Genomic DNA, 6,499 nt, shown 5'->3' on the forward strand with positions numbered 1-6,499 from the left:
TCTCCGGAATCGAACCCTGATTCCCCGTTACCCGTGGTCACCATGGTAGGCGCCTATAGTACCATCGAAAGTTGATAGGGCAGACATTCGAATGAGACGTCGCCGCCGCGGGGGGCGCGCGATCGGCCCGAGGTTATCTAGAGTCACCAAAGCGGCCGGGGGGCCCGAGACCCCCCGGATGGGTTTTGGGTCTGATAAATGCACGCATCCCCCGCCGACTCCCCCCCGCCCCGCGAGGGGAAAAGAGGGAGAGCGGGGTCAGCGCTCGTTTGCATGTATTAGCTCTGGAATTACCACAGTTATCCGAGTAACGTGTGGAGCGATCAAAGGAACCATAACTGATTTAATGAGCCATTCGCAGTTTCACTGTACCGTCCGTGTGCACTTAGACCTGCATGGCTTAATCTTTGAGACAAGCATATGTTACTGGCAGGATCAACCAGGTAGCGCCCCATGAGAGAGAGGGGGGGGGGGGGGAGAGAGAGAGAAGGCGGCTTGCAAAACGCACGCGCGCCCGAAAAACCCACCCCCCACCCCACCCCCCAACACGTGGTGGACAGGAGCGGGGGAAGAAAAGAAAAGGTGGCGGAGGTGGCGGTGGCGAGGGCGGGGCGGGGGGGGGGTGGTGGAAAGGAGACGCCCACGGGCGTCCCAACTCCTCCGCCGTTGCCGCCTCGTCCTTCTCCACCTCATCCTCCTTTCTCCACACCCTTCTTTCTTTCTGCTCCTCCAACTCGTTTCTCATTTTTGAGCCCTTTTGGTTTGGATTGTTTTCTTGGGAGACCGGGGGGGAAAGCTGTGATTTCCACCAGGGCGGGCTCCGCTCGACGACCGTCTATACCCGGACAGACAAAAAAAAAGCTGGCGGGTACAGGGCCGGGTAAACGGAGCGTGCCGCCCCCAGGGTGGGGTCTTTCACGGGCCGCCTCGGAGGACTGGCCGTCTACGACTCCCTAGGACGAGCAAAGGTGGGTGACCGGACACGAAAGAAGGGTTTTTGCGGGCAAAAAAAAAAAAAGAGCACAGGACAGAGAGGGAGAGAACAAAAAAGATCACGAGAACCCGGTTACCCGTTTACCCGTTTTCTCCTTATTCTTATTCTTCTCCCAATCCTGGTATTCTTTTTAAAAGCCCACCTCGTATGCCCAACGAAACGGTCCGGAACCACTACGAAATTCGTAAAGGCTGACCCGCTGAATCGGGGAGGAACTGCCGTGCCCACGGTGGCCTAAGGAGGCCGGGCTGGCGCCTACCCCAGGCGGGTCTCGTGTTCCGATCTGCCAGCGTAAAACCCACAGAGGAGGGACACACAAGTGTGGTGGTGGGTGTGTGTGTGAGGACTTTGTCAATTTCGTAGAAATTCTCATTCGAAGAAACATGACAAGAGTCCAACAGTGCTTGCCGCCCTAGAATCGCCACTGCCCCCTGAAATCCCGACGGTACCTTTCTGGGCACTGCCAGTCTCAGCCCCCCCCCCTATGCCCACCAACCCCCCCACACCCCCCCCTCCCAAGGGCGGGTGAAACGGGCTCTCGCGGACGAAAACCGGGCGCTCCTTGTCGCCCGGCGGGTCAGGAAAATCAGACTTTGTCGTATTCCTCTACACCCCCCCCTCGCCCCCCCCTCACCCCCCACCCCCCACCCCACCCCCCAGGGCGGGTGAAACGGGCTCTCGCGGACGAAAACCGGGCGCTCGTTGTCGCCCGGCCGGTCAGGAAAATCAGACTTTGTCGTTTTCCTCTACCTCCCCCCCCCCTCATCCCCACCCCCCAGGGCGGGTGAAACGGGCTCTCGCGGACGAAAACCGGGCGTTCGCTGTCGCCCGGCCGCTCTGCCGGTCGGAAAAATCAGACTTTGTCGTTTTCCATCCCCCCCCCCCCCCCCCCCAAATCCAGCCAGCAAGAGCTCTCATTCTGCCTGGGTGAGAGCCAGATCCGCCCCTGTCATTCTCTGGGGTGGACACCTGGTACAAAATTCGGACTATATCATTATTATTATTGTTGTTATTGTTATTATTATTAATCCCCCCCCCCCCCACACACACACACACACTTCCAGGCAGCCAGCCATCCAGCCAGTCATCCATCTGATCCAGCCAGCCAGCCAGCCATACATCTATCTGATCCATCCATCCATCCATCCATCCAGCCAGCCATCCAGCCAGCCATCCATCTGATCCATCCATCCATCCATCCAGCCAGCCATCCAGCCAGCCATCCATCCGATCCATCCATTCAGAAAGCCATCCATCCATCCCCCCCCCCCCCCCACCCCACCCCCCAGGGCGGGTGAAACAGGCTCTCGCGGACGAAAACCGGCCGCTCGTTGTCGCCCGGCCGGTCAGGAAAATCAGACTTTGTCGTTTTCCTCTAACGCCCCCCCCCCCTCATCCCCACCCCCCAGGGCGGGTGAAACGGGCTCTCGCGGACGAAAACCGGGCGTTCGCTGTCGCCCGGCCGCTCTGCCGGTCGGAAAAATCAGACTTTGTCGTTTTCCATCCACCCCCCCCCCCCCCCCCCAAATCCAGCCAGCAAGAGCTCTCATTCTGCCTGGGTGAGACCCAGATCCGCCCCTGTCATTCTCTGGGGTGGAAACCTGCTACAAAATTCGGACTATATCATTATTATTATTATTATTATTGTTATTGTTATTATTATTAATCCCCCCCCCCACACACACACACAGACACACACACTTCCAGGCAGCCAGCCAGTCATCCATCTGATCCAGCCAGCCAGCCAGCCATACATCTATCTGATCCATCCATCCATCCATCCATCCATCCATCCATCCATCCATCCATCCGTCTCATCCATCCATCCATCCATCCATCCATCCATCCATCCATCCATCCAGCCAGCCAGCCATCGATCCATCCATCCATCCATCTGATCCAGCCAGTCATCAATCTGATCCATCAATCCATCTGATCCATCCATCCATCCATCCATCCATCCATCCATCCATCCATCCGTCTCATCCATCCATCCATCCATCCATCCATCCATCCATCCATCCATCCATCCAGCCAGCCAGCCATCGATCCATCCATCCATCCATCTGATCCAGCCAGTCATCAATCTGATCCATCAATCCATCTGATCCATCCATCCATCCATCCATCCATCCATCCATCCATCCATCCAGAAAGCCATCCATCCATCTGACACAGCCATCCATTCATCCACCCATCCATCTGACACAGCCAGCCAGCCAGCCATCTGATCCAGCCAGTCATCCATCCACCCATCTGATCTATCCATCTGATCCATCCATCGATCCATCCATCCATCCATCCATCCATCCATCCATCCATCCATCCATCCATCCAGCCATCCATCTGATCCATCCATCCATCCATCCATCCAGCCAGCCATCCATCCATCCGATCCATCCATTCAGAAAGCCATCCATCCATCCAGAAAACCATCCATCCATCTTATCCATCCATCCATCCATCCATCCATCCATCCATCCATCCAGAAACCCATCCATCCATCCAGAAAGCCATCCATCCATCTGATCCATCCATCCATCCATCCTTCCATCCATCCATCCAGAAAGCCATCCATCCATCTGATTTATCCATCAATCCATCCATCCATCCATCCATCCATCCAGCCAGCCATCAAGCCAGCCATCCATCCATCCGATCCATCCATTCAGAAAGCCATCCATCCATCCCCCCCCCCCCACCCCACCCTCCAGGGCGGGTGAAACGGGCTCTCGCGGACGAAAACCGGGCGCTCGTTGTCGCCCGGCCGGTCAGGAAAATCAGACTTTGTCGTTTTCCTCTACCGCCCCCCCCCCCTCATCCCCACCCCCCAGGGCGGGTGAAACGGGCTCTCGCGGACGAAAACCGGGCGTTCGCTGTCGCCCGGCCGCTCTGCCGGTCGGAAAAATCAGACTTTGTCGTTTTCCATCCATCCATCCATCCATCCATCCATCCATCCATCCAGAAAGCCATCCATCCATCTTATCCATCCATCCATCCATCCAGAAAGCCATCCATCCAGAAAGCCATCCATCCATCTGATCCATCCATCCATCCATCCTTCCATCCATCCATCCAGAAAGCCATCCATCCATCTGATTTATCCATCAATCCATCCATCCATCCGTCCATCCAGAGAGCCATCCATCCAGAAAGCCATCCATCCATCTGATCCATCCATCCATCCATCCATCTGATCCATCCATCCATCTATCCATCCATCCATCTGATCCCGACAGTCATCCATCTGATCCATCTGATCCAGCCAGTCATCCATCAGATCCATCCATCCATCCATCCATCCATGCATCCATCCATCCGATCCATCCATCCATCCATCCATCCATCCATCCATCCAGAAAGCCATCCATCCATCCATCCATCCATCCATCCATCCATCTGATCCATCTATCCATCCATCCATCCATCCATCCATCTTATCCATCCATCCATCGATCCAGCCATCCATCTTATCCACCCACCCGTACATACATACATACATACATACATACATACATACATACATACATACATACATACATACATACGTACGTCCGCCACACTGCAGTACAGAACCCTGCGCTCCAGCAGGGCCCGGGCACCCACACTTAAGCACTCCCCCACTGACTGGCATGAAAAGCGCAGACAAAGAAGCCTGGCCCCTGGGATAGCCACCCATTCCATTAGCACTAACCCCCGGTAGAACTGACAATACTTTAACATGGAGTTCCCCTGGGATAAACGTCTGCAGTGGGGACTTTGTCCTTTTTTTTTTTTTTTTTTTTTTTTTAATATCCCTTCCCCTTCAAGGCCCTTCTCCCCCGATCTCTCTCTCTCTCTCTCTCTCTCTCTCTCTCTCTCTCTCTCTCTCTCTCTCTCCCTCTGTGTGTGTGTGTGTGTGTGTGTGTGTGTGTGTGTGTGTGTGTCTCCCCCTGGGAGAACCTAGGACTCCACGCCGGGGAAGGGGACGAAGAGGGAGGGGAAGCCCGTGGCCGGGCTCTCCTCCTCTGCCCCGACAAAAGATTGGATCGAGGGATGACTTTCAATGGATCGCAGCGATGGAGCTGCTCTGCCACTCACGACACCCCGACCCAGAATCAGGTCGTTTACGAGTCATTTAGCACCGGGTTCGACACAAACTTGCGGTGCGCAATCGGAGAGGGTGCGGCGCTCGTCCGGCCGCACCCCGGTCCGTTCGCGAACGGCTCTGCTCGCCGAGGGCCCCCGCGGGGGAACTCCCCGGCTACGCCAGACCAACCGAAGATCCGCGGCGCTGCGGTATCGTTACGTTTAGGCGGGATTCTGACTTAGAGGCGTTCAGTCATAATCCCACAGATGGTAGCTTCGCACCAGTGGCTCCTCAGCCAAGCACACGCACCAAATGTCTGAACCTGCGGTTCCTCTCGTACTGAGCAGGATTACTATTGCAACAACCGGCTCCGGTTCGGCCAGGAAGGGTCCGGGGGCGAAGGTGGCTCGCGGGCTTGCGTCCGCGAGCTTTACAGCGCCTCCCCCGCCCCGACTTCGCCGCTTACAAATGGATGGACGGATCCATCCATCCATCCATCCATCTGATCCATCCATCCATCCAGCCATCCATCCATCCATCTGATCCATCCACCCACCCACCCACCCACACACACACACACACACCCACCCACCCACACATACATACATACATACATACATACATACATACATACATACATACATACATACATACGTACGTCCGCCACACTGCAGTACGGAACCCTGCGCTCCAGCAGGGCCCGGGCACCCACACTTAAGCACTCCCCCACTGACTTGCATGAGGAATTTAGAAAAGCGCAGACAAAGAAGCCTGGCCCCTGGGATGACCACCGATTCATTTAGCACTGACCCCTGGTAGAACTGACAATACTTTAACATGGAGTTCCCCTGGGATAACCGTCTGCAGTGGGGACTTTGTCCTTTTTTTTTTTTTAATATCCCTTCCCTTTCAAGGCCCTTCCCCTCTCTCTCTCTCTGTGTGTCTCTCTGTGTCTCTCTGTGTGTCTCCCCCTGGGAGAACCTAGGCCTCCACGCCGGGGAAGGGGACGAAGAGGGAGGGGAAGCCCATGGCCGGGCTCTCCTCCTCTGCCCCTACAAAAGATGACTTTCAATGGATCGCAGCGATGGAGCTAGGATTATACTGTCGTTTTGATAGATTTTTCCTAGAGGGCTGCCCAGTAGAAGCCTGTTGGCCTTATTCGTGGCCATCCGCTGGGATCTGTGGGCTCAACATAAACTTCGTGCTGCACAGCACTCTGCCTGAGTGGTCCTGGAAACCTTGCGGTGTTAACAAAAAGGGCCACTGGCAGAGAAGGTGAGTCATGGTCTTCTACCGGTCTTCACTTTGTATACATGTGTTGTAAATGTTTATTATTGTGTGATGGTTCAGGTTTGGTAATTGTAATGTGCAGCTCTAACATTTTATTATTGCAAATAGGTCTTTAAAATAACAATTTTCTTAAATTATTAAATAGG

At 55.1% G+C, this 6,499-nt stretch overlaps 1 non-coding gene across 1 annotated transcript in view; it reads right to left on the reverse strand.

Moving 5' to 3' along the window:
- LOC113661281 overlaps positions 1-446 on the reverse strand; it is a 1,891-nt gene extending 1,445 nt beyond the window's left edge. The window contains exon 1 of the ribosomal RNA XR_003445016.1: positions 1-446. This exon is cut by the window's left edge and continues 1,445 nt beyond it. This is a non-coding gene — a ribosomal RNA (18S ribosomal RNA).
- Between the last annotated feature and the right edge of the window lie 6,053 nt (positions 447-6,499).

Source organism: Tachysurus fulvidraco, chromosome 22 (assembly GCF_022655615.1).
Source record: "Tachysurus fulvidraco isolate hzauxx_2018 chromosome 22, HZAU_PFXX_2.0, whole genome shotgun sequence".
Classification (NCBI taxonomy): Eukaryota; Metazoa; Chordata; class Actinopteri; order Siluriformes; family Bagridae; genus Tachysurus; species Tachysurus fulvidraco.